Source organism: Sphaeramia orbicularis, chromosome 14, assembly GCF_902148855.1.
Source record: "Sphaeramia orbicularis chromosome 14, fSphaOr1.1, whole genome shotgun sequence".
Lineage (NCBI taxonomy): Eukaryota > Metazoa > Chordata > Actinopteri > Kurtiformes > Apogonidae > Sphaeramia > Sphaeramia orbicularis.
The window spans coordinates 47,310,650-47,319,524 of record NC_043970.1 but is presented as its reverse complement, the minus strand read 5'-3'; positions in this window follow the sequence as shown (position 1 = coordinate 47,319,524).

Below are 8,875 nucleotides of genomic sequence, written 5' to 3'. Positions count from 1 at the left end.
CTGTGCCCTCACTGTGATATTTTTAGCTCCCTTTATTTTTCTTTGCTCTCTTATGTATTTCGCATGCACAGAGTGTGATTATAAAAATAAACAGAGAGCACCTGAGCTGATTAACATCCCCTTTTCTCACCCCTCACAGGTTTTTAACTATATTTTGATCTGGGTTAAGAGGTCAGTGATGGCCTGTTTGCATGTTTAATCATTGTAGCTGTAGTGTTATTTTGTTTTGCTAGGTGAATATAGTCATTGTCTATTGCTGTGGTTCATTTCTCAAATGATAATGAATATTTTCAAAGCATTGTATGCAAACCCTTCAAACACTGGACCCTGATTCAGAGCCTTCGTGTTTGTGTGTGTGTGTGTCTCTGGGGATTCACAGAAAATCTGGAAAGAACTGGCTGCTGCAGTTTGTCATGCTTATGTATTTTTAGTTAAGGAAGATAATAGTGAAAACGGCAAGTTGATAGGACTAATATTTTGGGAGATATTAGTAATTTTGGAATACAATAGCCTTACAATCATGTTGCTATGGCCAGAATGCTTTGGCGGTGGCTTTTGGACAAATGTGGTACAGCATCCACAAATACACAACAGCATAAAATAGTGGTTCCCAACCTTTTTTGGCTCGTGACCCATTTTAACATCACAAATTTCTGGTGACCCCAGACATTCAAAACGGAAGACTTTTTTTTTTTTTTTTTTTTTTGCTAAAATGAATTTGTTTTTGATCATGTAATAGTTTGCTATACTATGTTGCAAATAAACATTAATTTTAGATGACATTTAGTCTAAATAATGTATATTATTATGGACGGAGGCAGAAAAGCCAGGTGTAGATTACTGCACAAAGTGAGAATTTGATTTTCCTTGGTCAGGATATGTACAGTCAGTCTAGCTCAGATTTACAAGGCTGACAATTAATACTGAACAAACAAGAATTCAAACTATGAATTATGAAAGAGCTGCAGCATCTGAAACTGACCACAATGAACATTTGACAGATAAACAGAACCACAGTGCTTCAGTTTCAGCTTCGGAGTTTAGCATGTCTTTTATGGATTGGGATTGTCTCTGTCAACTCACCATATATTTTTCATTTTTAAGTTTTTATTTTTATCAATTACTAGAAGTTTCAGGTGACCTCATTTAAATTTCAGGTGACCCCATGTGGGGTTCCGACCCCAGGACTGAAAACACTGGGATAAAAAGTACCAGATCTAGAACCCGTGGATGAGTCCATTGGATTGTACTGTTTTACGTGAACTATGTTGTTTTATGTAGGGACTAAAGATTGAAATCAGCCTTGGCTATAATCTTGTGTATTGGCACATATTGTGTTCATTACCTCCGTCAAGGAGGTTGTGTTTTTGCCGGTGTTGGTTTGTCTGTCTGTCTGTCCGTATGCAAGATAACTCAAAAAGTTATGGACGGATTTGGATGAAAATTTCAGGAAATGTAGATACTGGCACAAGGAACAACTGATTAAATTTTGGTGGTGATCGGGAGGGGGCACTGATCTGCCTTGGCAGAGGTCTTCACTCTCTGAGTGCTTTTCTACCTAATATTGTGGCGTGCGGGGAAAGTTTCCCAGCATACATTAGGACAAAGGAGTTTGGAATAGTTTTGTGTATTTACAGTGTTCTAAGTTTAAAAGAAGTGTTGTTGTTGTTAGATAGCAGAGTTATGGTGTGTTTTACCTTTTTGTTAGTTGTTCTCTTGTGGAATGATTATTACCTCCGCCAAGGAGGTTATGTTTTTGCCAGCGTTGGTTTGTCTGTCTGTCCGTCCGTGTGCAAGATAACTCAAAAAGTTATGAATGGATTTGGATGAAAATTTCAGGTGATGTTGATACTGGTACAAGGAGCAAATAATTAGTGTTTTTCTAGTTTCTGTTGAATTCATTTTCTTGCATCATGAGCTAAACTGCTCCTTTGTATCATTTAGTAAGTAGATTAAATAAATCCTGGATGTCTGAAACTACATCTGCTTGCTGCAATATGCATTGTTCCTTTGAAAAAAAAAAAATCAATTTGCAATTCAGAATCCTACCTAGACTTAATGGTACCATAATGCTGCCGATCCTCAGTTGGTTTCGGAGAGCTGGCTTTGGTCAGTGAGGAGAGCCACCGAAGCTAGGACTGTGGTACGGTTCTTTATTATCTCACAGCTGATAAATACACTTGCAGATTGTCTTAACATCTAAATCTTGACTTTACTTCGTGAGATTCATGGTGTGTTTCGAGCATTTTATGTGTGTACTTTTGTGAACTGTTTGGCATTTTTAGAAAACGTCAGCTGCTGCAGAACACTTAAACGTGGATCTCTACACTTTATAACTAAGGCTAGGCAATCATTTGTGCTTATTTGGAAAACAATTACTTTGTCCTACCTCTAACAGCACTAGAGGGAGTTACGTTTGAAGAATACAGGGTGGGGAAGCAAAATTTACAGTATTTTGAGGCAGGGATTGAAAGACAGTGTATGACCAATTAGTTTATTGAAAGTCGTGAGAATTTATTTGCCACAAGAAAATTGACATAATAGAAAATGTTTTTATTCTATGTGTCCTACTTCTTTCTCAATAACTGCCTTCACACGCTTCCTGAAACTTGCGCAAGTGTTCCTCAAATATTCAGGTGACAACTTCTCCCATTCTTCTTTAATAGTATCTTTAAGAAAGTCGACATTGCTGTGTGATGTTCTATTGGTAGCATGTTCGAAAATGCCCCAAATAGCAGAATCCAGAGGGTTTAGATCTGGGCTAGAAGGCGGCCATAAACATGAATCCCAAAAATTGCTAAAGTTGGATTTGTTGCTGTTGTCAACAAGTGTTTTGGTGTTCTTGTGTAAGATTTTAACTTCAAATCATATTTTACTGCATTTCTAACGGTCTTGTTGTCTACCTCAAGTTCAATTGCCATTTTTCTCATGGATTTGGTTGGATCCTTTAGGATTTTGGATTTGAGAGCTTTAATAAAAGCTTTGGTACGTTTTTTGTTGCTTCCTCCACTTCCAGACTTTCTCGTAATAGTTTTGCTCATAATCATTCTCTTCTTTCCATTATAAACAGTCTTTATGGACACTCCAACTCTTTTTGAAATCTCCTTTGGTGTGACGAGTGCATTCAGCAAATCACACACTCTTTGACGTTTGCTTTCCTGATTACTCATATGGGCAAAAGTTTCTGAAAAGGTATGGATAATAGTGTTAGGTATGATTATGACATCAATATATGTTTGGTTTCAAAACAATTGACGTAGTGCCTGCTGAGAAAAAACAACTAAATATTCATTGTAAATTTTGCTTCCCCACCCTGTATATTTTGGCATTTACGTACATGGAGGTAGAACTATTCTTAATTTACAACACTTGCTAAAATGCACCCTGGAAATATGTTTTAATGACAGCAATCAATCCTTTTGTCACAGCTGGTTTACTCTTTTTTTTTTTTTTTAGTCAGTTTCTCAGTTTAGAGTGAAATTATTGGCAGAAACAGCTGGTAATAAGTGCTGAGGATGTTATTTTTGAGTGAGCCTTCTTGGGATCCTGGCCGTGTAGTATTATGAGCAATTATTTGTGGTAATTAGGTCAGGATGAGGCAGCGGCGTGCTGAGGGGGAATCACAGCCCTGAGCGACCCTGCTGGGGAAACTTCAGCTTGTGGCTCATTATTGGCAGCGCTGCAAAAATGTCAAAGACACAACACTGAGCTCGTCGTGTGTCAGGACTCCTGCCTTGTAAACATTTCTTCAACCAAATGAATGTTGGCTACAGATGGTAAATGTGTCACTCTTTGCAGCTTCTCTGGCAGATCGTCTTTTTAACAACACAAAAAACTGACAGTGTGATGGGTTACGCTTTAAGAAAATCGGATTAATCGGTTATGATTATTTAAACTCTTGAGTCAATATCAAAGGGTTTCCGTCAGCAGTCTTTTATTTATTGTTTATTGCCACTAGGTTGGAAATTTGCAGCATCACAAGTACATATTTAACATCTTTTATTCTCAGAAAGGCTTAAACAGGTGTCATAATTAAACAGTGTCTTTTATTTGACTTAATGATGTGGTTTAATTTATATCAGACAAAGGCACGGGTGTGTTTTGACACATGCGTCTTTCTGTTTTGTCCTTAGCCCTTTCATGCATGAATTATGACAACCTTAATCAAGGTTTGTTTGTTTTTTTCGGAGTGTTTCTATTCCTCTTTAGGCATGAAAGAAAAAGCATGATTGAATTTTTTTTTTTTTATGAATCTATTTTTCATGGAGTTACAAAAATGTCCACTCAGCTGGACACCATGCATTTAATTTATGAAGCAAAAAACATGTATTTACTGATATACTGTGTGAAAACTATGAAATAAAAACATTTTTAGTGCTGCTAATCTTATTTTTTCTCATATATTAACATACTCTAGTAAGAGTTATTACTCATTTCATGGAGATAATATGCAAAAAAACCCAAAACTTTTTGCTTAAAAAATAATCTGTTAATTACGGTCTAATAACAATCAGCACTTGATTTACACTCAGACATGTTACTGAAGATCAGGTTTATCAGTATCAGCAAAGTTACAGTAATGGTATGAATTGCAGTGTTTGGGATGATGCAGAAGTGTCCACTGTGTTGGCTGACATGGAACTAAAACTACAAAACCCATGAATATATAAGAGAACAGCTGGAGAATAGCTGTCCACTGTAATGACCACTATGCATGAAAGGGTTAATAAATAAAACTGAAAGGGACATTTACAAGCAATGCCCAAAATTACACTATTGTTTCTGTTCCAGTATTTTATATGCATAGTTTTGGAATTACTTTTGGTGTGAACAGTATGAATGGCATTATACTTCTATAGTACAGTATGTCTTTTGTTTCAAGAGCTGCCAAAAATAGTCTGCTGAGATGCTAAGGACGTCTCTGGTCCATAGTAAGACATCAGCTCAACCACAGCTGGTGCAAAGCTGTGCTGCTCTTTGCTCCCCTTGATGTTGTTTGGTGTTTTAGTTGAAGCTGTCAAACACATTTTCTACAACTGAATGTCCTTAATCCACTCTTTTTCGTACATTTATGTTATTAACCTTCTGTTTAACCCTATAACACCAAATGTATCATATTTGATGCATGAGTTTTGAAGCCCTCTACATCACAGTGGTCAAACGTAAGGGCCAGGGGCCAAATCCGGCCCGCCAAAGGGTCCAATCCGGCCCATAAAATGAATTACACTGACGATATTAACAATGAATGGTGTAAAAATAATTTTAATTCAGGTTCCACAGACAGAACAATTAATCTCAATTGGGTCAGACCAGTAAAATATTATCACAATAACCTATAAATAATGAAAACTACAGATTTTATTTTTGTTTTAGTGTCAAAAAATAAAATCACATGAAAACGTTTACATTAACAAACTATCTTACAAAAAATGTGAATAACCTGAAATGTCTTATGAGAAGTACATGCAATTTTACTAATATTCTGCCTGTTATTAAATGCTTTGTGTATTTGTAGTTGTAATGTAAGTTGTAATGTACATGTGTAAATGATAAACTGGTATTCTTAAAACTGCACTTGTTTTTCTTAAGTCATTTCAGGTTGTTCATGTTATTCAGATTTTTAAGGAAATGTTGTAGATGTAAACATTATCGTAATGTAATTTTACTTTTTTTCACTGGTCCAGCCCACTTCAGATCATACTGGGCTGAATGTGGCCCCTGAATTAAAATAAGTTTGACACCCCTGCTCTACATGATCAGTGTGGTATTTATTTTCTTGAAAAACCTGATGTATACAATTAGATACATGCAATACACAGATAATCCATTAGGGCGGAGGAATTCGTTCACCAGAGGCCTTTCCAGTGATACTACAAGACTGTCATTAATGAGGAAGGAGGAAGAACTTTGCCAATTTTGAAAAGGAATTACCAATTTGTTAGACATGTTTGTGTTTTATCATGTTTTTGTTTGTTCAAAAATGATAATATTTGAGCATTGAGACCCGATGTATTAAATATGACACAAAATTGAAACTCATACATGGAAATTGATATTTGAAAAAAAAAAAAAAGTTTTGGTTGTTCAGAAGGACCAAAAAAGGCTCCAGTTTCCAAGAACTGGAATTTTCTGTCAATGATTTAATAGTTCCGGCTTTACAGGGTTAAAAAAGAAGAGCCCGTTGAACACTAAGAGTGTATTTACGCCTGGAAAGTCCTTTGGTAATTTTATTTGATTCGGATCGAATGCAGAGGTTTTTTTTTTTTTTTCATTTGGGGTGGATCGCATTGTCATTGCACATTTTGCTAGTGGACCAAAATTTGTAAACAGAAGCATGCATGTGACGAACTGCGCTGGCATTGAACAGAAAAGTCAGGGGCGGGGTCAATCAGAGACGACAGGAGTTGATGAAAACAAACATGTAGGTCCTACGGGCAGTTTTCGTTTTCGGAACATGTATTCTATTTTTACAAACACAAATTTATGAAAATAACGTTAACTGTCAAGAACAGCTCATTCGGAGCCAGTTTCATAATATGTGGATCTGACCAAATATCAATGAGACGTTCAATGTCCTCATTGCTTCACGTCTGTCCACGGTTCATGGCTGCTGCTATTAGCTCTGACTACCCATGAGGCTCAGCTACTTCCAGGCTCGTCAAGCACAAAAGGCGCACGGTTCTTTGGGTTGTTTTGGATCGAGGGCAGTTATATTCACACCAGAACTGAACCGGCCCAGAGTCCGTTTGGAAGCAGATCGTCTGCTTGTTTGATTCGAATCAGAATTCACATGTTTGTATTCACACCTAACAAAACGTCCGGACTTTCCAGGGAAACTAACTCTGGTCTGTTTTAAATGGACCAAATAAAATAGGTCTGAATACACCCTACAAAATGTTAGGTTGTTTCAGTATCTGTTGGATTAAAGCTGTTGATCTGATGTAATTTTAGGGGGTAAAATCCAATTTAAGGAGGAGAAATAAACCAAATATACAGGAAATTTTCAGAAAATCTGCAGTTGAATATATGCATTTTACTAAAAACTGCTGTTATGTAGATATTAAGAGCAGGTCCTTCATTATCATCATGGTTTAAAGTTTAATCATTACATGTAGTATTTCATTCAAAGCGATTCTACCTTGGCAGGAGATGACAAACGTACTTTCAGTTAAATGCCTCCTGAACTGAATCACTGACGTTGTTTCAAACTCTTTTGACAGTTTGTCTAAGGCTTGGACACTTTTTACTGGATCTTCATACATGGTGATGTTTCATTGCTTTCTTCCCGTTATAATCTGTGGTTTATTTCATGTTTTATTTTGTGAACTGCCTCCTCACATGCCTTTTACTTCCTGTCTTTTCCCACTCATTTCTTTCACCTGTGTCTTATTGACTCATCAGCCCTGCTTGGTTCTTACTCCCAGTTTCCCTCCCTTGGCCTCGTCTCCACCCATACTCACCTGTTTGCTATTCTGCAATCTCACAGTCTATATATATGCCTCTCAATAGCAGCGCGCCTTCCTGCATACATCACTTCAGTCTTGGCCTCATATTCTTGATCCTGTTCTACAGCCTTGTCTGAGCCCTCCATGTCTTCCTTGTAATGTTTTGGGTTTCTCACTCTGTGACACATTTAGTTGGGGCCCTGTCTTTGTTTTTAAGCTTTGGTTTAGATAATTAGTGTTGGGCAAATTACTTTAAAGAAAGAAATTAGTTATAGTTACTTTCCCAAACAAGTGATTGAACTAGTAACAGAATTACTCCTTCATAAATGTAATTAGTTACCAGGGAAAGTAATTATTACATTACTTTTTTTTTTAAAAAAAACCTTCAAATATGTAAAAAGGAATCTGATTTTTGAGCGTGTTTCACAGGCCAGTTGCATAGAGTAGAACAGCAGACAGGTACCGAATACCATGACTTTGGTAAGACTGGGGTCCACCAGGGCCCGGCTTTTCCACCACATAAGTGCATATCTGCATTTATAGGAAGAAGATGCTCCTCCAGTTAATCCCACTTCTCCACTTTTTTCAGTGGCTCCTCCCTGATACAGCAGTAAATGCCTTCAGTCCAGTCAGTTGGACTCTCACTGATAACTCCTCCCCTAAATTAGCTGTGTACTTAGCTGCGTTCAAGTGAATGGGGTGTGCTGGGACAACTAAAACTCGATCATGTCATTAGTCATTCAGGTGAAGGCAGCGTTGACAACTCAGACTCATGGGGCACACAGGTGAAGCATGACGGCAGTGTGGACAATTTGAGTAGAAGAAACGCTCGTAAACGAACGGCTCGCAAAGAATCGGTTCTTATTGTTCACTGAAAAGAGCCGTTCAAAAGACTCGACTCATCCGTGAACGTCACATCTCTTGTGCCTGGCTGAGTGAGCCAGGACGGATAACAGCTGTTAGATATCAGTGCACAGTAACACACCACATTTCACTGCCGGTTACGGTAACGGCATTGTAACGTTTCAAATAGTAATTCATTAGATTACCCGTTATTGGAAAACAATAATGGCATTAGTAACGCCGCTATTTTTAACTCCGTTATTCCCAACACTGTAGATAACACATTACATAGGTTTGCCATACAAGTCAGTCTGGGTTCTCCCTTTCCCTGCTCTCCATGACATTTCCATATCTAATTATATATCTCTGTTGGACTCATTTACATTTTATCGATGCCCGCTGTTTGCTAATGAAAATGCTATTAAAAACAGGTTGGTGAAAAGCATCTATTGGGTTAAATAATGACCTCACAGCATTGAAATTAAGGCTAACCACACTTTATAACCTGCTGTTATATAAGACTGCCTCACATGACAGTCCTGGGTTTGATCCCCAGTGAAGCAGGGACTCTCTTTGCGGGACTTGCC